The sequence below is a fragment of the Octopus bimaculoides genome, chromosome 8 (genome assembly GCF_046866305.1).
Source record: "Octopus bimaculoides isolate indiv1 chromosome 8, ASM4686630v1, whole genome shotgun sequence".
Classification (NCBI taxonomy): domain Eukaryota; kingdom Metazoa; phylum Mollusca; class Cephalopoda; order Octopoda; family Octopodidae; genus Octopus; species Octopus bimaculoides.
The window spans coordinates 36569920-36597386 of NC_142935.1; the positions used below are offsets into that span (position 1 = coordinate 36569920).

The window sequence follows — 27467 nt, forward strand, 5'->3', positions numbered from 1 at the left end:
TATATATATAACGTCATGTACCCAGATATGCATCTATATATACATGTAGATGAAGGTATGTACATATATATGCATATACTCATATATTATTTATATATATATATATATATATATATATATATATATATATATATATATATATATAACCACGTGTGTAATAGATTTATTTATTGATTCACACACACACCTGTATATATAGATGATGCAAGAATGTATATATATTATATATGTGTGTATGAATATATATATATATATATATATATATATATATATATATATATATATATATATATATATAAATACACACCTACACACACAAACATATACATACTCTCTAATATACCTGTGTAAGCAACTGCACTCTCCTGCAGAAATATCTCTTAGAAATATAAAGGAGAGCTTTTCTGTTGTAGTAGTTGAAATCGGCTTTGCCTGTCTTTTCTCAGTTGCCCTTGTGCATAATTTACACCCCAGCAACAACAGCTGGTGGCTCGCTCATTGTAACTGTGCATGTCATTGCATATTTATTCTGCGCTATTCACTCGGCCAAACTCTCCGCATCTGTTTATATTCAATATGCTACAGGTGATCTGCAATTCGATATAACATGAATGGTGTGTCACTGCACACCTGAATGATCATCTCTGCTGCATTTGTTGTTGTTGGAAGTGGTAGTCTCTCTCCCTCCCTCCCTCTTTCTGTTTCTCTGCCTTCTCTTCTTGCTCTCTCTCTCTCTTTCTCTCTCTCTCTCTCTCTCTCTCTCTCTCTTTGTTTCTGTGTGTCTTCTTTTCTCTTTTCTGTCCCACCACCTTACATATGGAAGCATATGCATATGAAACCAACTTGGTCATTCATGCATTGAAAAAACAAAATGCATAAAAACACTGGATGAAGTGCTACTGGTCGTGCAACTAGTGATAGGGTTAGGTTTAGGGTGATGGTGCTTGTTCATAAAGTGGTGGCAGATGTGTTGGTGCTAGTTCATGAAGGGGTGGTGGTGGTGGTTCATAAGGCATTGGTGATGGTGCTGCTGTTGGTGGTAGCAATCCATTTGGTTGGGGTGGTAGTGGTTTATATAATGTTGAAAGTAATTCATGATACAGAATCATTGATGTTGGGTCATAGTGTTGATGGTGGTTGTACAAGTAGCAGTAGAAGGTGGTAGTCACAGCAGTGTTGTTAGTGTGAATGTGTGTGTGTGTGTGTGGAGGGGCATCACTGATGCTGATATTATTGATGGTAGTGGTTGTGCTATTAATAATTTGTATTAATGTTATTATTGGTGTCAGTGGTGGCGGTGGTGGTGGTGGTGTATAACCCTCGGTCACTCCTAATTGAGAATATATTTGATCAAAGTGATGATCATCGCATCTTTCTTTGTTAGATATTTAAGACTATATTTACATAAACATTTTGTTAGGTCTGATTTGAAAGAGCCTTTGTTGCTATTTTTTGCAGTTCCTGCAACCACATAGAGGCTCCTTTATTTGTTCATTTGTGGTAGGAATGGAAATAGTAGAGATGGTATTGTTTGTGATAATAGTGGTGACATCAATGATTATAATGGTGATGATAGCAGATATTTTTATGCTGTTAATTTCTTGGTGTAAAAGAGTGGTAAATTTGGCAACCTGTTCAAGTATTAGACAAATGCCTTGTGCTGTTTCTTCTAGCTCTTTAGATTCTGAGTTCAAATGTCACTGAGGTTAACTTTACCTTCTATTCTTCCGGAGTCAGTAAGATAATGTACTAGTCAAGTGCTAGAATTAATATAATCAATTGTACCCCTCCCCTCCTTGCCACTCAAACTTCTGTCTTGTGCCTATATTGATAACAGTCACTGTTACTTTCTGAGTGTAAACTGTTTATTGAAATATAAGCCAAATTATGTTGAGTATCATTATTATTATTTTGCATTTACATGTGTATCTGTAGAATATTAAGTCTGATTATGTCAAACACTTCCCCTACAAATATTTGTGGTTCAAGGTAAGCTGTATGAGTCTGCTAAGATTTTTTTCAGTATAGTATCAGAGCATTTGTTGTAACCCTTTGTGTGGTTCAACCTCTTCAGATCAGTTTTCCTCATTTCTTCACATAACTTTCTCCGTTTTTCACTCTTGCAAATTCCTTACACCACAATGGCTTTGCAGTTCTTTGCTCAACTACCCACCCTTTTATACAGATCACATGCCCTTACCAGAGAAGCCTTCTATTTTGCACATTATATCAAATTCCTTGTATATACTGATAATTTCTCACAATATACATAAACAAATGTCATATCTCGCTATCCTTTCATTTATACATGTTCCATCCATCTATTTCACATTATTTTTACCTCCGCCAAGGAAGTAGGTTATGTTTCCATTGGTGTTGGTTTGTCTGTCTGTCCGTCTGTGTGCAAAATAACTCAAAAAGTTGTATATAGTATTTGATGAAACTTGCAGGAAAAGTTGATAATGACACAAGGAACAGATGATGAAATTTTGATAGTGATCTGGGAATTTTTATGGATCCTTGAAGGATTTTTCATTTGTTATATTTACTTTACATTAAGTATTACAATGTTATGTTCTTTGATTATCTCTTTTGAAAACACGTTCATCGTTTGCACATAACCTATGGTAGCGTTGCTGTTTCCAAAGTTTATTTTTATTTCTCTATTAGTAATTTTAATCGCATATCTATCTTAAAATGAGTTGCTTGGCAGACGTTTGTGGAGGATGACATGCCAAGACTTGACTATTGGGATCGACTCAAATAGCTCAGGCTTTGCTCCCTTCACCACCGCTGTGAGCTCTATATCAAGTGTATGATGTGGAAAATATTCCATCAACATTGCTCATCTTTAAAATTCTTCCAAGGCTTGGCCCCTGTGCCATCCATCCACTACAGGAATGTTTGTGTCGTATCACAACACTATGACAGAACTATTTCACCTCAATTGGCCCTGCTCTCTTCAAAATCATGCCAGATACACATAAAGGAGGAAAATGACTTCACGGCATTCAAACGCTCCCTAGATGATTACCCACAACAAATACCACCCACATCCAGACATGTCTCTGAAAACAATAATCCTCTGCTTGAATGGACTATGGTTCCCCAAAGCTGATTGTGTATCTCTTCCAGGTGGTGCTATTAAATTAGACATGGCCTGAGTTAACTTCAGCCGAAACTTATGTAATCTAATCTATGCTGTAACCATTTAATCAAAGCATGTCAACATGGGTAGAGGTTGATATCTTAACATTTCTGATGGTCTTAAGTATAAAAAAAGATTATTAAAGATTTATATAGAACTACATTCAGAGTTTGTCTATAAGCTATTGTGTTTAGACCTGGTTTCTATCCTCAAACTGTTCCATTTTGTAGATGCAAGTTTTTTTGTTTTTTTAATAAAGCATTCTGAAATTAGAAAAATCAAAAATCTGCAACCATCTTGGTCCTATGAGTATCGGATAAGAGATTTTCAATTGTGTAAAGAAACTGATTGTGGTGATCATAGTTTTGATGGTGATTGTGGTGAAAGCAGGGACAGATGTTGATAAGCTGAACCAGGTTGGCAAGTGAAACACCATTATTTGTGTATTCTACTGACGTGACAGGAGCCAATGAAAGAGCCTCTATGTAGTCATGTGACCTCGTAGGAATAGCAGCCAACTCTTACCACACCCTACAGAAAGATATTGGTGGCAAGCATAGTGCTGATTACACTATAACTACAAGACACTGTGGTAACAGTTAGAGGTCCTTTGACCATATGTTGCTCGGCCGAATCTGGCCTTTGGCTAGATAACGGTGGTGGGGAGGAACAGTTCAACATTTATAGTCATCCAATTTACATTGTTATGCTGTTGGGTGATTTGTTAGGTGATCAGCAAATTTTCTTGCATCTGAGTATTCCACTCTGGATGTTTTATGAATATGGAACATTAGAGCAGCAAGTAATACGTTTTATTTGCAGCTCTCACTGCAATGAACTCTCATCCATCACCTGGTATGCAGATATATGTGTATATTTCTGTGTGTGTGTGTGTGTGTGTGTGTGTGTGTTTTTGTGTATACATAAAAATATAAACACTATGTCTTTTTAGGTCTTTTATGTCATTCTGTTTAGATATTTACATATTGATGAAGTAACCGGTTTTAGGATGGATGCATGTCTTTCTTTGTAACTATCCAACTGTAGAAGTAGATATTGACTTGCTGTCAGGAAGGCACACTGAAGCAAACCATCATATATGCTTTGTTTTAAGGGTACATATAGGTCAATGAATGTAACAAGTTTTCAGCTTATAACTGTATGATCTATAGTCTAAGTAAGTGTTTTTTGAATTTAGTAAATATTATGTCTGTATGAGTACCTTTTATTTAAACAATGAATCTGTGTCAAATTATCTCTTCCGTCAATGTAAAGAAAGGCAATGTATGTATTCCAAAACTGAATATATTGAACATGCCCATTAAATACTCAATCCGCCATAGACGTCATACAACTGCTTTTTCTTTTTTTTTTTTTCCTTTCCTGTATTATTTCTATTACAAAGGACTCTAATACATACTGGTTTCCAGTGCTATAGTGATGTTACACACTTGTGCAAGCCTTATCAGTTGGTCATCTGACAGACTTTAATGGAAAACCCTAACACATAGCAAATCATAAGATACCTACAAATATTTAGCTTCAATGCCAAAAATAATTACATCTCTTCAGAAACCAAATACTTGGAAGAGGACAATGAAGAAAGTTTTATATTTTTCTTCTTTTCCTTTTAAGTTTTCTAAAATGGGAACAAGGCTAGCTGTTTTGTAGAGGAAGTTAGGTGATTGCAATATCTCTAGTACTTGACCAATAGTATATATTATCAACTGAAAATATGAAAGGCAAAATTAACCTCAATAAGATTTGAACTTTCAATTTTAAGAGTTCAAAGAAATATTGGTTTCAAAATTTGGCACAGGTCTAGCAATTTTGGGTAAAGGGATAGTCGATTACATTGACCCCAGTACTCAAATAGTACTTATTTTATCAATGTCAAAACGGGTGAAAGGCAAAGTTGAGCTTGGCAGAATTTGAACTCACATCATAAAGATAAATGAAATGCTGCTAAGCATTTTGCTTAGCATGCTAATGATTCTGCTGTCTTGACACTTTAAGAGAAATATTGCAAAGTATTTTGTCTAATACTGTAACAACTCTGCCATCAGATGTTGAAGGTTGTACACAACTTACACTGGAGACAACTTGTTGCTTTAGCCTCACTGTTTCTTGTCCAGTGATGCTTTATTGCCATTACTAAGCTCACATTACACATCAAAGCAGCACATCTTGTCCCTATTTCTGTATGTTCTCACAATACCCCTTACTCTTCTGAATGTCGCATTGAATTCCTCATTCTAACTCAATGTTGATGTTCTCTCTGATTGATTTAGTGTACAGGCAACACTGTCCAATAACAGTATCCTACCTCATTGATGTTATACCTCATTGATTCTACCAGTGTTCTACCTCATTGATTTAAGAGACTGATAACGATAATTGAAATCCTTTTGTGTTCTCTGTGGGTATTACAGTATGTGGAATTGTTCGACAAGTGGGAGATTGAACTTGTGTCACTGACTTCCTTTTCTGCAGGAATTTAACCACCTATGTATGTTTACACACCTGTCTTCGTTTTTTGTTTTGATTTTTTTTGTAAATTCCAACTATGTATGTTATGATCCTCACTAGATACACATTATTTTATACACATACACACGCACATGTATTTTTTTTTACTGGCTTCAGTCATTTGACTGTAGCCATGCAGGTGTTTCGGATTTAGTGGCTTTTAGCCAGTCATACCAACCTTAGTACTTAGTTCACGCAGGTATTTTTTCTATTGTTCTATATTGTACCACTTGGCTAAGTTGACATTTTTTGACACGGTATCAGTTTTGTTTTATTAATTCATGGTATTAGATAATACACATAAACACAGATGAACAGACACACACACATATGCATACACATATATATCGACATAAAATACGTGTTTCAGAACAGATTTTGTTGACAAATCTCACTGACTAGATACTAGTAAAGCTGATGCTGCAGTAGAAAAAATTTATATTAAGTACTGCATAATGAGATTAAAGCAAAAAGAGTAATAGATGGTAGTATAAGGAAGAGAATGGGACAGTAGATGGAGACTTACCAGGAACAGAATGTTGGGAGAGGCCAATATGTAGATGCTATACATCTCAACCTCCATCATCATTTTAATGTCCTTGTACCACACTTGCATGGCTGGCTGGCTGGCTGGCTGGCTTTTCCCCAATACTGCTTCTCAACTCAGACCTTACTCGTCCTTTCCATGAGATTCAGTCACTCAACATCAGATTTCACCATTTCTTCTCATGCCTTTCATATTTGCAAGATCCTCCCACTATACTTACTTGGTTCTTCTTTATTTAACTATATCATTCCTCTGTATGTATCACATGTCTACCGACTCGGTCCTCTCTCTTGCACTCTTCACTTTATCCCTTTTGTACAAAGATCTCTTTTTCAGCACGTTTGTGCTCCAATGATCAAGTACACTAACATTACATACTATATGAAATGGGCTTGCCTCATTATATATGTGTGTGTGTGTATACACATACATACATACATACATACATACACACAAACACACACACAGATAGACACACATATATAAACATCATCATAGTAGTCATTTTTCCATGCTGGTATGGAAGAAATCTTATTAGGGCAGTTTATATTTTTTATTGGTGGATATTCTCCCTGGTGCCTAGCATAGCTTGCTTTCCAAGTAATGTATTGTTTTGCAATCCACCAGTCCTCATTCATCTAGTGAATTGCAGAACACTCATCTATTGAACTGCAGAATAATTGTTGATGAAACAAAGTAAACGTCCTTTTCTTTCACTCAAATGGGACGAATGACAACATACAGAATTGACACTTCCATATATGTACTCTCTCTCAATCTCTCTCTGTCTCTCTCAAACACACACATGCATGTATAATAAACATCCTTAGAGTTTCCATCTACAAGTTCCACTCTACACTCACCTGAAATTCCACTCAGTAGAGGAGAACCTAAAAAGTATCTGGTTATAAAGTGGAATTTGTAACTGCACAGTGAAGTCTGCTCTTAGTCACTACATTAATGTGTGTGTGTGTGTGTGTGTGTGTGTGTGTTTATATATATATAAATAAAACAAAATGTTTATGTGAAAAAATCTGCCACTTGTCTAAAATGCTGTATATACTACTATATGTGATTAATATCAGTTGATAAATATTTAAATACACCCTACTACTTATCTCTTCATTTATCAATATCTATAATTGTATTGTATATTGCGAACTGAAGGACAGGAATGCGACATGTTTCAATGTGACATTTCATGAAACTGAAATAGCTATATTTTCAAACCCCAAATGCTTAAATATTTATGTATATTTGAGTGGTATACTCTTAAATGCCCAATACATTTGAAAATTATTAAAAATGTAAATGAATTTATATATGTGTGTGTGCGCACGCACGTTTGTATATGCATGTGTATTTGTATGCGTATGTATATACACATTTATGAGCATGTGTTTATATATGTGTATGTGTGTGTGTGTGTATTTGTATGTATATATATATATGTGTGTATAATCTATATATGTATGTGTGTGTGTGATGGAGTTGCTGGGTGTGTATATATACATATTATTTTAGTCTTGCCATTAGATTTGTCGTTTTTTTTCCTAAATTCCTGTTCTGAAAGCATTTTAAAACTAATATGATAAATATCATTCATGATAATAATGACTTCTAAAATAGACAATAAAAATACAGAAAATTGTTAGTGCATCAGACAAAATGCTTAGCTGCATTTCTTCTGACTTTATGTTCTGAGTTAAAATGATGTTGAGGCTCAGTTAAGTATAATAGCAGTCAAATACTGGGGTTAATATACTCAACCAGCCCCTTTACTTCTAGAAAATTGCTAGACTTTTACCAAAATTTGAAACCATAATCGTCATCGTTGCTGTTATTATTATTATCACTACTACTACTACTACTACTCCTCCTCCTACTACTACTACTACTCCTACTACTACTCATTTTTCTGCTTTTGGACCTGCTACTTTTTGCTGTTTTGACCTCTGCTCTTGTTTGCTACTCCCCTTTTCCTTTTGTTTTTCTTCTTGTTGCAAATAGAAATTCTTCAATTGGTTTTTACTATTACACATGTAGCAACTGGGTTTCTGCTCTGTAGAAACAGTCTGACAGAACTTCTTACCACACTCTCAATGAGTTACAATTCTGGGATAGCACTGCTGCCATTAAGGGTCATGGGGACCTAGCATCCATATCGACACAATCTAACTCTAACCATATGTTGTTGTAGGTCTCTTTGCACATCACATGGCTATTTTCTCATGCAAATGTGACAGCATCTGTAGGAATATCTCTAACTGTGGTCATCATATAAGTAACACGTAGACAGCTGTGATTATAGGCTATGGGTAGGTCTGCAGTGCACCAGCTTTGCCTAACTCCTTGCTTCATGTTCTGCCTGAAAGGTCTGGTACATGCTTCAATTACAGGAGTACACATCCAGTTGTGCACTGATACAGATCTCTTTCTAACTCTTCTTTTACTGGCCTATGCAGCCTCACCCTTGATGATTGAAAAACATCTTTCTTATTCATCATCATTAACATCATCATTTAATGGTGTTTACCTTGCATGCTGGCATGGCCATTCGTTTTTACCTGCTTTTGTTTCTCTTGAGCTGACTCAAGTTGAGTTTGTTACTTCTTGTGGTACACTACATTAACAAAATTTGAAATGTTGTTGATGATGGTAATATTTCCATTCTCCATATTGACTTGAAATCACATATTGGATAATATGATATGGTTGAAACTATACTAAATATTACCCATAATAAATAAATAGAAAACTAAGTATATAAAGACAATGATCATGGCTGGAATGTCTTTATTGATGGGTGTAAAATGTCGGCCAACATGAGGGTTAAATTAGATAACAACAATAGGCACAGGTGTAGTCATGTGATAAGAAATTTACTTCTCAGTCACATAATTCTGGTTTCAGCCCTTAGGCAAATGTCTTTTACTTTAGTGTTAGGCTGACCAAAGCTTTGTGCATGGATTTGATGGATGGAGACTGAAAAGAGCCTGTTGTATATGTGTATGTGTTACTGTTTCCTTGCTTATACATCATATGATAGTTGTAAATGAATGTAACTGTTGCACTTGCAGTGCCCTTTGTTTCTGATCTCCCATGAAACCATGATAGATACGGAGAGCATTACTTTACTAGGAAGCAGGTGAGGGCTGGTAACAGGAGGGGCATCTGGCCATAGAAAAATCTGCCCCTACAAATTTTGTCTGACCTACCCAAGCATAGAAAAGTGGTCAATAAATGGTGGTGATGATGACGAATATCAAGCAAGAACTCTGAAATATCCAATTCTTTATAAATCTAATGTAAAGCCAGTGAAAAGAAATATCTTCGGAATGAAAGAATGAAAACTGATGCTTATTTCTTTCAAATACATTCTCTAATTATTCATTCTTTCTATGTTGAAGTGAAATAAAAAAAAAGTACAAAATACAAAAGTAGAGTTAGAGAGAAAGAAAAAAATAGGAGAATATTTGTAAGCTCATAGCTTTACAAAAGAAAATATTCAAGATATCTAATTTCATAGAATAAAATTCATTATGCATAACCTAGTTTCTTTTTAGTAATTTTTATGGTCAGATATGATGACAGAGGAACTTATTTTTTATTCACAACAAATCACTCACAAAAGAACGCAAAAGGTGTTATAGTTGTAAACATACACATACACCACATATCACTTACTTGGGCACCCACACCCATGCAAATATTCTTAAATACTCTCAAATTTGCCTTTACACACACTCACCACATAAGCTTACATGCAGAACCACGCAGACACACAAATAAAGAAGTTCAAATATGCAAAAATGATTGAAAACCATTCATTTACATACTTCTGTGGCTTTGTGTATGTGTTTTCATACATTTTTTACAACAACAATAATAATAATAATAATAATGATAATAATGATTTCTGATTTAAGCACAATGCCAACAGTTTTGAACAAGGGAGATGGGCAAGTCAATTACATTGGTCCCCAGTACTTGACTGATACTTTATTTCATAGCTCCTAAAAGGACGAAAAGTAAAGTTGACGTCTGTGGAATTTGAACTCAGAATTTAAAGAACTGGAAGCAGTGCTGCTATGCATTTTGAGTAATGTGCTAACTAATCTGCCAGTTGGCAATTTAGGCCAAGATGACGAAATTAGTTGATACCATTATTCCCAATACCTGATTGGTACAGTATTGTATTGATTTCAAATGAATGAAAGTCAAAGATTATCTCTGCTGGATTTGGGCCTCCATCATGAAGAGCCAAAAGAAATACCAGAAGGCATTTTATCCAAAGTTCATCACCTTAAGATTAATAATATTGTTTATAATGTAGCCATCAGGCCAGAAATTTAGGGAGGGATCAATTAAATCAGGCCTCACTTCACTGGTACTTAGACTATTGAAGAATGAAAGGCGTAGTCAACTTCAGCGGCATTCAAACTCATATAAATTATAGGTACCTACATATATAAATATCCCTTTGTATTAAGTACTATTATTTCATATTTCTACATGAAAAAACACTCACACAAATGCATGCTTACACACTGCAAATAAGCCAGTACCAATATTTCAAGTCACATGACTTTCTTTAAGAGCAAGTATTTCCCTGAAAAGAGCACGAGACTTGAAATGTTGATAACATCTCGGAGAATATATCAAAACTATAAAATTATATTTTACATGTATTGAGTTACTCTATAACTGATTGGGTTTGTCTTTCAGTTGAGTTTCATACATGCATGCCAATGTACATCCATACACACACACATATCCACATGACCAGGTTATAAATTCACATTTATACCAAAAATAATTGATGCACTTGGTTTTGTAAGTAAATGTCTAAGTGCAGTCTGGATAAGCTGTAATTTTCAAGGAAAGAAATCAACTGGCTAACACACACGTTACATATACATTCTGTGAGCAGAACAGTAAAAATATGTAAGACTTTTCTTAAGTTCAAAATGAGAATTTGTTTTTTTTTGTTATCTACATTCCACTGATGGAGCTTGTGTCTTTGTTAGAAACCAGCTCCTTCCATACAGAAAGATTCCAAATAATTAAAAATAGGACACACACACACACTTACTCTTGCTATGCACTGATATATTTCTTCATCTATGTTCGTAGACACTACTCTTACACATGGTGGCTCCTTCCAGTAATTCCAAATTACAAATGGCAGCAGATGTGAATGTCATGCATGTGTGTTGTATTTGTATGTTTGTGAGAGAGAAAGAGGTTGTTGGTGAAAGCTCATTATTTTGATATATATATATATATATATATATATGTTTATTTATTTATGTCTCTTAATAATATATATATAATATTCATCTTTCATATTTATCTAGGTTACTGTCAATGTTATAAAGAGAGTAGGGTAGAATTAGCCAACCACATAACTAACTGGCAATGTTTTGCCTTCTTTCAATTCAAACATCCACAACCTAAAAACATTGATGCCAGTCAGTGTTGGCATTAAGTAATTAATCAGTTAATGAAAGAGTACAATTGTCATGAGGAGTGAAGACCCTTTCTCTTCTTGAGAGAACAAGGATTGTAGAGAAATGTTGCTGCTTTAACTCTTTTGTATTCCGATTACTTTGTCAAATGTAATACTTATTCACATTTTTAAAATTAATCTTTCATTATCTCATAGCTTTGAGATGATGTGATTGTTTATATTTTAGAGTGACATTTAGGGTTGGTTTGAGAGATTGGATCTGGATGGTTTGGACACACAAGAGGTAGAATATTGAGACTAAATGTAGCTGGTTAACATGCTAGGGGTTAATATGATTTTAATATACTTTAAAAGAATAGTTAAAGTTACATTTATTACAAGGGACTGTTAAGAATAGGGGCCAGTGTTGTACTAGAAGGGACATTGTTTACATGTTAAGGTAGCTGTATGATACTTGGTTCCATTTGTTAGTTATACAACTTTTGAATGATTTAAAGGAATCAGTTGTCCTTTTCCTCCTCCTCCTTATCATCATCAGTGTTATCATTTTTATCGTCATCATAGTCATCATTGCTGCCATCCACATCATGGTCATCATTGTCATCATTATCATTATCATTATAGTTGTTGTTGCCTTATCATCATTGATGTTACTGTCATTTTATCATCATTATTGTCATTATTATCTTAGTCATCATCATCATCATCACCATCTACTATTGCCATAACCATGAAAGCCTGCTGGCATCAGGCATATTGGGTTAATATTATTCTAAGTTAGAGCACTTAATTTCTAACTGAGTAGACTGGAGCAACATGAAATGAAGTACCTTGCTCAAAGACACAGTGTGCTGGTTTGTCTATGAATCGAAACCACAAACTTATGATTGTGTATGTAACATCTTAACTCTAGGCCACATATCTTCACAAATAAATACATACAAATATAAAAGTAATTAGATATAGCATGTATTCAAGACAGTAGTTAGTAGTTAGTAGAGGAAATGTTCACTGTTCACATTGTTTAGATCATCTATGATGTTTTTTAAAAGCTTCAGAATTATATACCAGTCAGATTTGAATCCTGCTTTTTTTTTTCATTTCAAATTTTTATTTTTAAATGCTTTATCTATATGTTCTTTTAAGCCCCAAGTCATATCCAAGTGAGCAGGTTTTTCATCAAGTTTCCCAACTGTCAATTGTTTTCATACAGAATGTATTCCATAACCATCCCATTAAATTTTTTAATAGTGTACCCTTTTCTAAATTATCTAATGCATCTTTTTTTCATTCTTTTGATTGGTAGAGTATGGTTTGAGGAAGATTTGGCTCCTATTTCTAGCAGGTGAGGTATCCGTCTATATATATTTTCTGCTGGTATAGTCTAATTCTTCTACTTCATTTAAACCTGAACAACTGGTCTATGTGTGCGTGCGCATGTGTGTGTGCATATGTGTGTGTGCACGTGTGTGCATGCTCAAACAGAGTCCCTCTGTTGCAAGTATCCAGGCTCACAGAGTTCACCCCAACACTATACTAGCCAATGTGTTTGTGTTTCCTTCTTTTCCAAATCAGTAAGGTGTCATTTTAAAGGGATAGGGTCACTATTACTTGTAGATTGAGCAACAGTGTATAGTTTTGTCACTTAGCTTGTGTCCTGTAAGCAGTTCTTTCACTTGCGAGTAAGGACAGTTTGATAATATACACCGTGCTTTCACCAATTGGTTTCAGTGCATATCTATATTTGTGAACAGATATATACAATGTTTGAACCCTTTCACTGTTGACCTAACAAGAACATCGTGTATGTGTTAGCTGGAATAAGAGAGAGTTGCAACAATACTTGACTGCTGTATATTTTAAGCCAAGCAGACTGGAGCAACATGAAACAAGTGTTTTGCTGAAGGATATAACATTCAACCTTATGATTGTGAGTCCAACACTTTAACCACTCAGCTATTTGCCTTCAAAATTGAGAAAGTATGTACCCTTGGTATTTCAGAATTAATCTTGGTAATATTCATATTTCCACTTTAGAAAGTGACTTTAGAAAGTGAGATTTTATGTTCCCAAAAGGAATTGCTTATTCAATTATTGAGATTGGATAGTAATTTAGTAGGAAAAATTAGAACATTGGGTGGAGTTTTGCTTTACAAATTTTAATTTTATCCCAGCCTTCATGTCCAAATACCATCAGGTTTGACATCAGGATTTTATGTGTCCAGCATCAATAAAATGAGTACCACATTCTATTATAATGTGGTTGATTTAATACACCACTCTCCTACCTAATTCTTGATTCTTATAGAAAAATTGATCTGGTGCCAAGTCTAAAGAAATCATTATGTATTTATTGAGACAATTCTTTTACAAAAGAATGATGGCCTTTCTCCAACTAAATGACAAGGAGATTCCTTGGCTGGAGTTTAGACAACATCAAACATTTATGTCCACGTGTATGTATGTGCATATGTATATATGGATGAATGGCTATATAAATAGATGAGCAGTGCTTATAATACCCATGTTTCTTTGTACTACTGTTCATTGGAACATGTCCCATTCAGTTCTAATATGTTTGCTGTAACTGATGCTGCTGATGTATGCATTAATATGCCATCATCAACATCAACATTCTATGATTATCAAACTATGCACCTTCACTCTACCAAGTGGGCTTTATCTTATGCGTGTGTGTGTGTGTGTGTGTGTATGTATATATATATATATATATATATATATATATATATATATATATAAGCAACAACATTGAAAGGACAGTTCTGAGTTTCTCAGTAAGCATGCTGTGAGATGCATTTTGCATCAGCAGGCATGACATTTGTAGATGTATGTGCCATTATTTCGTAAGAACTTGATGACATTGATATTGCATGCTGCATATAAGTGCGTGATGAGCTAATGGTCCAGGGAATCCACATATACGACGTATTATATTGTTAATGGTTTGATATTTGTCTTGTCTTTAACTGTTTGTTTTCTTTTTTCTGTGATTGCTGTGACAACACACACACACACACACACACACACACACACACACACACACACACACATCACATGTATATATGCACATAGCTACACATACAAACATATTTACACAAATGCATACATACATGTTGTTGTAACTGATGTTGCGTGTGATATATATGTATTACTCTTAGTCTTTCACTGTTTCTAGCCAATGGAACTGGCCTTACTAAACCTCTAAGATCAAGTATATATTTGCATAATGTAAACATTCTTTGTATATTGATATTTTTATAATGAAATTTATATCTTCCTTGTCCATGAAACCAGAGTATGGATTGCATCCATTACCATACAGAGGATTGTACAAGGCCAATACTAAGGTAGAAAAGGGTCTCTAATGCCCACAGCAGAACAAAGGATTGATCTTGAAAGACGGATTTCAAAGGCCCCTCAGTACTTTGTAAACATTGCAATAAAAAAAGATAGTGATATCTGTACAAAAAAGCATGCAGTGAGACCTGCACATTGAGATGTGCCGCTGTTGATTTGTGATTTTGTCAGAAAGAACATATTCGGCCGGAGTGCTACATAATCAGTTAGACCGAAACTCTAGTACTTGACTGGTGTTCTGTTTTTCAACCTTGCAAGAGTAAAAGACAAAGTCAAGACAAGCAGAATTTGAACTCAAGACATAAAATAGATGTAACTAACTAATACTGTAAAGCATTTTGTCTGGCATCGATATTCCATCATCTTCATCATCATCACTTATATCTGTGTTTCATGCTGGCATGGGTTGCATGGTTTAACAGGAACTGGCAAATCAGAGGATTATGTTGAATTCTACTGTTCGCTTCAGAATAGTCTCTACAACTAGATGCCTTCTGTTATGCCTACCACTTTACAGAGGGTACTGGGTATTTATTATATGCACCAGCACTGGTAAGGTTATCAAGTAACTTCCAAGACAAGACCCCCTCAACTGAGGTGGGTGTAAAACTGAGGGAGGTGTTTTAGTGCCAAGTGATGAGAGGTTAGGATAAAATATAGGTATGGAAACGGGTGTCTTGCAGTAGAGCAAGTTGCATGGCTACTCTAGTTTGAAAAACGAGAGAGAGAGAAGAAGGTGAAAATATGGGGCACACTGTCAAGTTTCAGGGAAGGGTCTATAAGTGCGGTGGTATAGTGGATTGGATTAAATTAGTGGGTATAAAATTTCTTGAAAGAGCAAAAGGAAAGTGGAAGACTGTGATGAGTACATGTATAAACTGGGAATCAGTGGCAATGGCTGGCACATGCAGAATACCATTACTAATACGATTATGAATACATTGTTGTTTAACCCTTGGCCATCCCAATTAAGCAAACCTATGAACAGTAGTGTTCCAGCTGTATTGTTGCATGGTCAAAGATCAACAGTTGATTGAATTCATGGACGCTTCAGGGAGTGTGACAAAATATTAAGATTCTATATTCAATCCTGTCTCAAGCCTATGATGAAGAGCATGTGGAAATGCTACAATCCTGGATTGAACCTCATTCAAATGCTTGTTTTTCAACCAGTTTAGCTGTACTGATTGCACATAAACATTCTTATTCATATGTTTATGTGGTGATTACACATACACAAACGTGTGTGTGTGTCTGTATATATACACATGCATGTGTGTACATATAGATATATGTATATGTGTGTGTGCATATATATATATATATATATATATACACATATGTGTGTGTGTATATATGGACGCATAAGAAGAAACTCCATAAGATGTACTCAGTGTAAGCTATGGATGCATAAGAGGTGCAGCAACATCAAAGGAAGGTTGACTGGGAAGATAGCTGTTGTGTGAGGCAGATGCACAGGGGCAATAAACACCACAGATGCTCAAAAAACTGATTCCATCACATGCCAGTGGGAGAAACTAGAAATAGTTGGTAGCTTCTGCTACCTATGTGACCAAATCTGTAGTGGGGGTGGATGCTCAGAGAGCATTGCCACTAGAATAAGAATAGCCTGGGCAAAGTTCAGAAAGCTCCTATCTCAACTGGTGACAAAGTGCCTCTCGCTCAGAGTGAAATGTAGATTGTATGTTGCATGTGTGCGAACTGCTATGCTACACAGCAGTGAAACATGGTCCATGACTGCTGAGAACATGCGTAGGCTCAAACAAAATAAAGTTAGTATGATCTGCTGGATGTGTAATGCCAGTGTGCACACACGACAGAGCGTAAGCACCCTGAGAGAAATGCATAAGAAACATCATATGTGGTGTGCAAGATAGAAGACTGCACTGGTATGGTCATGTGCTATGTATGGATGAGGAGAGCTGTGTGAAGAAGTGTCACTCCCTAACAGTGGAAGGAACCTGTGGGAGAAGGAGACCCAGGAAGACATGGGATGTGGTAGTGAAACATGACCTTTGAACGTTGGGCTTCTCAGAGGCAATGACAAAAGACCGAGGCCTCTGGAGTTATGCTGTAATTGAGAAGACCTGGCAAGGAAAGTGAGATCACAGCCATAGCCTATACCCGTGTCATATAACCAGCCCATTTAAAAAGTGCCTTTGAATCATCAGGTGACATGCCAGGCTTGAGGAGACCTATTGAGTCAAGAAAATCAAATCAAATCACAATCAAATGGAAATTGTAGTTGTGGATGATACCAGTGCTGGTGGCACACAATAAGCACCATTCATGCGTGGGTCACCTGATTGGCTCCCTGTGCCAGTGGTATGTAAAAAACACCATCCGGACATGGTTGATGCCTGCCCCCCTCACCCTAACTGGCACCTGTGCTGGTGGCACATAAAAAGCGCCATCTGAACGTGGCTGATGCCAGTGCTGCCTGACTGGCTTCTGTGCTGGTGGCATGTAAAACGCACCCACTACACTCTCTGAGTAGTTGGCGTTAGGAAGGGCATCCAGCTGTAGAAAGATTGCCAGATCAGATTGGAGCCTGGTGTGGCCTCCTGGTTTGCCAGTCACCAGTCAAATCGTCCAACCCATGGAAAACGGATGTTAAATGATGACAATGATGATGATGATACATACATAGATGTATATATATGCATATATATATATATATATATATATATATATATATATATATTTGCTACTTTTTAATAAAGTATGCATACACACACACACACACACACATATATATATATATCTGAATGTGCATGTGTAAATGTATATATGAAAGATTGGCATTTTCATATGTTAGAATGGTGAAAAACAGAAAAAAAAACATAAAACTTTCAAAACTTCATTAGAACCACAAATGTTGTCATCTCAGATAATGAGAAATAGTTAAATGCCATCCATCATAAAGGGAAGTGATTAAATAAAACAAAGGAGAAATAAAAAAAATGTTTTTTAAAAATACACTGCTACATAATTATATTGGAATATTTAAAAAAAAAGTTTTGGATGTAATGCTGTAAAAAACAACGGAATAGATTTCACGGAAATTGAATGAGGTATAGTTTGAAAAAGAAAGAAAAAACATGTTTCTGTTTCCAACTCAGCATGGTAATACTTTTGTGGGTAAAAAGACTGCTGGTGTTTAGTGCAAAAGATGACATAAACATAGTGGATGTGTTTTTTTCTAATTTTCGCATCTATACTTCTGTGTTACTGAATAGTTTTGTTGAAGGTTCTGGGTTTAGATCTTTTCGTTGTTGTTAGTTTTGTCATTCATCCTACTGAGGTTGATAATATAAATGACCAGTCAAGTATTAGGTACTTCAACAAACATTGCATATATGAGGAGGTGCTGAAAAATTCCTGGCTTGAAAGGTATCGCTAGAAGCCTGGCTGGAGGCCCAAACTTTCGAGTTCTTTTGCAACACTCAATATAACTGAAGGACCACTGCAATAAGTGTGTGAATCTGAGAGGGGAATATATTGTATAAAATCATAATTAATTGATCCTCCAGTATTTTCTTTTACCCAAGGCCAAGAACTTTTCAGTACACCCTAGTACACATAAGTAATATTCTCTTTGAAATGATCCCATAAACTTATTCTAATTTCAATTTGACAAGATAATACAATGGAGGTAAAATAACAGTATTGGTTTTTCACATTCTGCTGTAAGATTAGTGAGGGAAATGAAGGAAAGCATGCAGAATCTCTGGTTCTCACCTGAGAAGGCATACCTGAGAGATTTCAAATATGTGACAGTTCCTTTTGTTCCCTCAACCAATCCATGTTCACCTTTACTTGTTTCATTGCCTTTCTCTAACCTGCTGTTTTGTTTGAAGGCTTGGTTGTGTCTTGGACAGGTACTGCTGTCTAGCAATAAAACTGAACAACTGTGACAGGGCAGAATAACAGGATAATACAGTGAAGAGTTTTTATAGTTTAGAAAGGGGTTCTTTCAAATAATAGTCCCTTTCTAAATAATCTCATTCTACTCTAGTCAAACAGAGTTGACTAAAATTTTATGTTGAACTGGTGGAAGGGTGGGAAGTGAAAGAAATGATAGAGGGAAGCGGATGCAAAGTCATGAAAATATATAGCCTTTATAAACTATTCCACTTAAGTTTAATATGATATATGCACTTAATAAACCTGGGAGTTTTCTGTTGCAGTTTGACAGATTCTTTTAGATCTGTGTGTATGGGTGTATATATATATAGATAGATAGATAGAGAGAGAGAGAGAAATGGGATATGTATGTATGTATGCTATTTTTAGTGTGTGTGTGTAAATTTTGAGGCATTTATCTAGTTTAGAATGCATAGCTATATTTGTGTATGTATAAGAAAAATGTGATATATGTTACATATGTATAGGAAAATGTGTATGCATATATGTCTGTTCATGATTTTATGGATGCATATGTATTTGTGTGTATTCACATAGATTGAGAGACAAGTATATAGATGGTAACAAATGTACACAAACTATTAGAATGAATCAATAGTGAAAGTAAAGTGAAATAAATATACGTACATATGCATACTAGCACCCATACAAATGTAATTGCACATGCATACATGTATGTAGGTACATGCATACAAATAAAAAAAAGGTCTTGTCACTTTATCATGACTGGTTTGGATTCTGCAAAGAAGGACATTAATATATCTCAAAGAAATATATGCATACACTTGCCAACATGCTTGCGCACACACACACACACGCACACACACACACACACACCACTCTCGCACACATGCACACACACACTTTCTCTCTCTCTCATACGTAGCTTCTCTTGGACATGGACTTGTAACTGTTACATTACATCACATTTTGACGGTTACACTTTCGCAATCCAAGAACAGGAGATAGCTAAAGAATAATTTATGAACCAATGCTGACTGTCACATCTCTGTGCAAGATATCATACATGTGGTCATTCTCTTCCCAAACTATCACTAAGGTTCTAGTTTCCAATGTAAATTGAGGTTGGTATATATGTGTGTGTAAGAGAAACTACACTTGGGTGAAAACAGAGAGTGCCACTGTTGATGAATGTATACATATCAAAGCAAGGAATAACAGTGAAACACCTCCATCAAAAGCTTTGGCCATGTAAGAACATAAAAGACTTGATATGCTTGTTTGGACTATAAAAACATATCATGTACTGTCAAACAAGTCAGCTGTTCAGTAAATATGAACATTTCTGAACTGCTGGATACTCTACCTGTCACCAACTTTTATGTTCTCTTCAAATAAAAGCACAGAATGACCAGTCATAATACCAGTAGAGAATGTAAATATCACATCAGCATTTTGCCCAGGCATGACAAGTTAAGATATGGCATATCAACATTCACGTACTTGCATTAACAATGCCTTTGGAAAGTATAGCATTTCTAGTCAAAATATAAATTTGCATTTATACCAATAATTATCATAGGTACACTTAACTATGTTAGCAAGTGACTGCTTGACAATCTCAAAGAGCTAAGGTTTCCAGACAAAAGAAGTGACCAGCAAATATGGCTTTGCAAATATAGTCTGTAAGTGGAACAGTAAAAATATGCAAGATTTTTCTAAAGTTTTCCATGCAACTTGTCATCACTGTTATTCTTCATGGTGGAGTATTGTTTCTTTGTTAGAAACTGGTTCCTTATTTAAGTGAAGAATTCAAATTCAGAAAGAATTGTGACATACACACATGACTTCCAAGTTGCTGTTTTCTAAATGCCAGTGAAGGAACCTTGTTTTTGAGCCAGAGCTTAGCGCTTTCTCTGTTGGTGAGAAATTTATTATAAGAAGAATCATACATATTAACACAGTCACATGGACACATTGATGCTCTGTCTGTTCTTCTATATCTATCTGTCTTTGTGTCTGTCATGTATTAAAAGAAATGTGTATTATTGTGAGGGTAAGTAAAAAAAAAGGTGCTTCTATGCAGTGGCTAGCTAGAAACTGCAGCCAAATACCCCAAAAATTATATACTTTCAAAAGAAGGACACTTAGGATAATGTAGGCTTGATGTATTGTATCTAGAGCAAAAGATTGGTTTATCACTGCTTTGACTTTGCTACATGGGTAAAGAACACTGGCAAATACAACATAGAGTCTATGTTATAGACCATGGACCGAAAAAAGGGTCTCTGCTTTCAACCCTACTAGAAAAAGCAACCAAACCTCCCTTTAGATTATCCCTTATCATTAAAGCAAAAATGCAAAATCATTATAAAAAAAAGTGATACTTAAATATGTGCCTTTGGTTAAGAAGTTCATTTCACATCCATGTCACTACCTGGCACCTTGGGTAAATGTCTTCTAAAGGCTCACTGGACCAATTTGTGAATGAAATTTAGTGAACAGAAATTGCTTGGTAACCTGTGTGTACTTGTGTGCTTTTTTTGTTATGTGAAGGCATGTGGCTTAGTGGTTAGGGAATTCAACTCCTGATCATAAGGTTGTGAGTTTGATTTCTGGCAGCACATTGTGTCCTTGAGCAGGACACTTTATTTCATGTCTCTGCAGTTCACTCAGCTGGCGAAAATGAATTGTGCACTTAATTCAAAAGCCAGTCTTGCAGCATTTTATATGACATTGAATCCCCCTGCGAACTACATTAGGGTTAGGTGTGTGGAGTATCAGTTACTTGCACTTTAATTTCACAAAGTGGCTGTTCCACTGGTTGGATCAACTGGAACCCTCATTATAACTGACCGAGTGCCAATTTCTTGGGTCATCTCAGTGGTCCTATGTACAAAGACTACCTTATTTGAAAGACAGGTAAAGATTGGCATCAGGAATGGCATATAGGCAGAGAATGTTGTTCCAAAGCATCTCATGTAACCCATACCAACACGGAAAAAGCTGACATAAAAGTAATGTCAATCATGCTGATGATAAGGAAGTCACTGTAGGACATCCTTTGATTGTAGACCTGTTCCACCAGCCTTTGACACAGTGAAGGAGAACTACATAAAGACAAGAACAAAACAACTCCAACAATAACAACAACTTTGGAAGGGGCATTCATTGAAACAATGACAATATTTTCTATGAAACAAATAATAAATTACCTGCATGACACACATACAAACCATGCTTGCAAACAACATATTGCATGCACACACACACACACTATCTCTCTCTCTCTCTCTCTGTCTCTCTGTCTCTCTCTGTCTCTCTCTCTCTCACTCACACTCAAACTCTTACCCAATGATTCACTCCCCTCAGTAGCAACAGAACTCCCTTCTTTCTATTCATTATTGAGTGCAAATTTATACATCATCACATTTTGTGATGGTTTTTATCTCATTGTTTTTCTCTTTTAGTTTTTTTGCCTTTGTTCCCTTGCGTTTTTTGTGCTTATTTGTTTAGGTGGTGGTTTTGTTTATTGTTTTTTTTTTTAACGATTTGTCAGCATATCAAATGATGAATCAATAATACTTTAGAAATTAAACAAATCAAATAAATGATTAGATACATTATAAACGTGTCTGTGTATATGTGTCCTCTATGCGTGTGTTTGTGTGTATAAATATACATACATACACAAATACACATATACCATGCACATACATGTGCACACATATACATATATACACACATCTCCCACACATGCATGCCAACATACATATATTTATATATATGTAAGTGTGTGTGTGTGTGTGTGTATACACATATATGCACACATAAATGTGTATGTATGCATTAAACACCATCAGTAGTTCATTATTTTTTTATTGATTTAATTATTTTAGTACTTGTTTGTTCACGTATAATCCAATGTTAGGTGAATATTTGTGTGTATGTATGTGTATGTGTGTGTGTATATATGTTTGTGAAAACCAAGCAAGCAAAACACACCTCTTCATGATGGTGCATGTATGTACGTGTACATACATGTATGTATATGTGTACATGTTTGAGTGGGTAGCTAGGAGGACTGTTTTTTAATTAAATCTTGTGTACTATTCTTACAGAGCAGGGTTATGCAAATGATGTTCTCTCTTTGCTCTGTTTATCGATAAACACTTCAGTGCACTATGCATAGTGTGCTAACTTAGTGCTTTGCTGCACATTGCAATTAGGTGTTTGGTTCAGACTGGTGGTATTGTTGGTTGTGTTCACCCTTCCCCACTCCACTTCTATTTATTACCTTGTTTAGCCGTCTGTGGTGCGTGTAAAATTTGCTGTTACGCTTACGAGATGACTCTTGTTTCCGTGTATATGCATGTCTCTGTACATGCGTATTTGTTTTTAACTATGCACTGCTCTAAGTGTTTGTGATACATATATGTGTGTGTGCGTATATATAATTCAAACATATATATATTACCTCTATCGTCATTGTTGTTGTTTTACATCTATTTTTTCCTTGCTTTCAACGGTTAGTTGGCAATGTCTCACTGTTTGTCACAGTCCTTTATCATCTGTTATATAACTCTGAAGAAAACAACTAATCTTTGTTGTATTGTTACCATGAGTGTATTCCTTTCTGGTGCATTTTCTGTTACATTTAGTCTTAAAGGAAGGCAGTACTCCTGACACGTTACTAGACTAGTGGGAGTTGAGGAGAACAGCATCCTCAAACTAAGAGACCTGGCCCAAATGAAGCAAACTCTGCTAAAACAACCCTGGGTATTAAGTGATGATGTTAAGCCAGGAGACAGATTAGGTCCAGCACCTTAATAGACTGTGGCAGGATTTGAACTCAGAATGCAAAGAACTAAAAGAAATCTTGCAAAGCAACCTATTCAGTGCTTTCATGAATCTGCCATTTCATGCACTTCAGATTGCCAGTTAGAACATGAAAGATATATGTATGTAATATATTTAGTTTTAAGAACCGGTTATTTGTATGGCTATGGCAAAGTAGAATTATAAAATGTATATAAATGTAGCGGGTAGTAGATCTCTGTCGTTTGATGATGATGATGATTCACTTGTTTGGTCAACTGGTTTAACATGTAAGTGTTTGAGCATTCCACAGGAACGTATACCTTTAACCCTTTAGCATTTAAATTGGCCATATGCAGCCCAAATATTCTACTTGTTCTATTTCCAAACTGACCAGATCTGGTTTATCACGCCTATCCTACAATATCATCCTAGAAATATATCCAAACTACAAGATAATGCATTTTTGATTGAAAACAATGTGAATGAAGAAACATTACATTTGACAGAATAATTTAAATGCTAAAGGGTTAATCTAATTCTCAATCAGAAACAGTGTTGGTAAATCCTAGACTTTCGAAACTGTCATTTCCCCAAGATGCTACACACTAGCATCAAATGCAAGACCTCATGTTTGCAAACTGTTTGGTCATAATGCGACTCAACTCTCACAGTTTCAGGAAGAGCAGTGCTTTTGATTTTTTTTTTTTTTTTTGCAAGGCTTCTTGGACTGTTTGGGTAAAGAATAACAGAAACCTTAACCCTTATGTTTCTCTAAGAAAATGTAAATTTACACTTGAACCAGGGACTTGATTTAAATGCTTGCAACAGAGTGAACTCCACTTCTCTAACGTCCACTGAATGGTCAGCTGGTCAGTAGATTAAACAAACCCTTATACAGCCATTCATTGTAAGCTAAACAACTTCAGATATTTTTCCAAAGCTTCCTTGGAAATTAAAAGGTAAGTTTGTGGAATATTGATATTTCAATTGCATAGGACATAGAATGACTAGCATATCAAGTCCTTGCCCTTCAACAGCATGCAGCAGAAAAAGACAAAGGGGCTATTTGGCTGGTTGATGGAACAGGAAATGGACAGCAGCCTTGAAAATAGTAATTTCCTCACAAAATTGAAAGGTGGTATAATAGGTCCTTCCCATTAAGTAATAAAAGAGAGCAGGTGCAAAGAATTACAGACCTCTTTCTCTCTCTCTCTCTCCCTCTCTTTCTCTCTCTCCCTCTCCCTCTCTCTCTCCCCCTCTCTCTCTTTCTCTCTCTCTCTTTCTCTCCCCCCCCCCTCTCTCTCTCTCTCTCTCTCTCTTTCTTTCTTTCTCGCTTTCTCTCACAGAGTCAGAAATGTCATGCAACAAATTACCACAGAGAAACTGATAAAGATTCTTAAAACGAGAACGAATTGCTCCAAGATACTACTTTTCATATTAACCTGTTGTTCTACAGATTTCTTTTCTTTTTTGTCTTTTTTCTTCTTTTCCTCCTCCTCCTCAACCAGTAAGTGAAAGTTTGCATGGTCATGCACACGCTTGCGCTTACACACTGTGTGTGTCTATTTCTCTTTCATTTATTACTCACAGTTCGCCTTTATACTTATATATCACATTTATTGGATTAGAATATATTTAATAATTCTCATAGAATAAGCACTAAGTGTTAGATGTATTGGTTTATAGAAGAAAATGAGGTTGTGTGATGTTCATATTTTATCTTTTTTTTGTCTTTTCTTTTTGTTATTTCTAGATTGTTAGTGACTAAGATGAAGTGACACAGCAGTAAATTGGAAGTCAAAACATAGTTATTATTGTTCTTACTTAACCAGGAAATTCTTCAAACACTGTTCTTCATCCCAAACTAATTTGCTGTAGAAATTTGAGCAAGATTTGAGCAAGATTGAGCAAGATCCAAAATCGCATATTTCTATATTGCTCCTAGCGCCTTTATATATGGTAGACATTCCTTTATCTGTCCTTTTATGCATCTGCCAAGTTTGGAATTCTCACTTATGTTCCTATCTCAGTTGGCAGGAGTTGGAAAAAGTTTTTTCTTGCTGTTTTGTCAAGAGGGAAGACAGTACCTGTGACCCTTTACAGAACCCTGCAACTAGTGGTAGGCTAGGAAGGAAGAAAAAATTATCCTCAAACCAGAAACTGACCTGAGTGGACTCAGCTGTACTAAAGTCACCTTAAGTGCCAGACGGCTGTATTAAACCTAGCAACAAATCAAATCTGCCTCCCAATTAGGCCTTGGAAACAAGCAATACAAGTCATTCACTTCAACATTCTTACACTTACAATAATCCTCTGCCTGACTTGGTACATTTTTACTGACCCTGAAAGGATTAAAAGCAAAGTTGACCTCTGAATGGTTTGATTGCAGAGTGTTGAGAGTTGAAACTAATACCATGAGGTGTTCACCCCAATTCGCTAATGACTCTTCCAATTCACTGCTTAGTTGTTAAAACGAATTCTGATTTCATTCTTTGGTAATAACCTGGTCATATATAGTCTTTTATGGAAGTGAAGTCTGGCTAATTGGTACATTCTTCTTCAAATACAGTATCTTCCTCCACAAGTTTTTCTCATTATTTCTCCGATTAATCAAAGCAACAAAAGTTTTAGTCATTTTGGAATTGTTGTCTATGAAACTAGATTTTAAAAAAATTTTATTTTTATATATGGCAAATAATGTTTGCACGATTTGCAGAAAAGTTTTGGTGAGAACCACTTTGAGAACAGTTGTGCTGTGACACCCAGTGGAGTAGTAACTTCAGAGAATTGAATGCCATCTCTTGGGCCATTTTTTTCATTAACATTGTTTCATATAAGACCGACCATAAATTTATGTCTCAGCAGGAAGGAATTTTAAACATAGTAGAAAATATTGCTAATAGATTTCCCATCTGTTTGATTGCAAAACAATCATACTATAAATGGTACTGGTAGACGAAATGGATATACCCAGTAATATCATTGTTGTTGAAGATCTGCAGAACAAATGGTGTCACAGTGGGTAGCTCCTTCTTGTGTTATTAGACGAATCATTGTAAAATGAAATGTAATGTAGTTATACATTTATTGTTGCACTATATATATATATATATATATATATATATATATATATATATATATATATGTGTGTGCATATACAGTATGTATATGTGTCTGTGTATATGTGTACATAGTATGGCTATAATGACCAAATAATGTTTATTCAGTTGTTAGTCACTGACAAATGATACATATCTAGGCTGGTGCCTTACTAAAAACTTAACATAGATTTCACTAAGCATTTTAAAAAAGTGATATGCTCATTTAGATGAGTTGTAGACGGTTGATACCTGATCAGATCATTTAATCGCAATCTTACCCTGCACACTTACTTGCACACACATACACAGACATACTGACACAAATATACAGACATGCAAGTGTAAATGTATTTGTGTACTGAGTTATGATTATATACATATCATGATATTTATTTTCTGGGTGATAGTGATGCTGGTATGTAATGATTCCTAAAAATATAATGACAATGATGATGATTTCACCACATGAAATATATTGCTGACATTGTAGACGTTATTTTTGCTGTTGCTTTTGGTCTTGTTATTTTTTTTTTTTTTTGTGTGTATGTTTTTTTTTTAATT

At 35.4% G+C, this 27467-nt stretch overlaps 1 protein-coding gene across 13 annotated transcripts in view; it reads left to right on the forward strand.

Moving 5' to 3' along the window:
* Positions 1-27467, forward strand: part of LOC106867420 (zinc finger CCCH domain-containing protein 10) — a 639081-nt gene that overhangs the window by 481792 nt on the left and 129822 nt on the right. For 12 of the 13 annotated variants that reach the window (XM_089356351.1, XM_089356349.1, XM_089356340.1 and 9 more), the window contains one exon: positions 13004-13042. The exons of the other annotated variant lie outside the window; for it this stretch is intronic. The gene's annotated coding sequence lies outside the window, so the exon portion shown is untranslated. The remainder of the gene's footprint in view (positions 1-13003; positions 13043-27467) is intronic. 13 annotated transcript variants of the gene reach the window in all.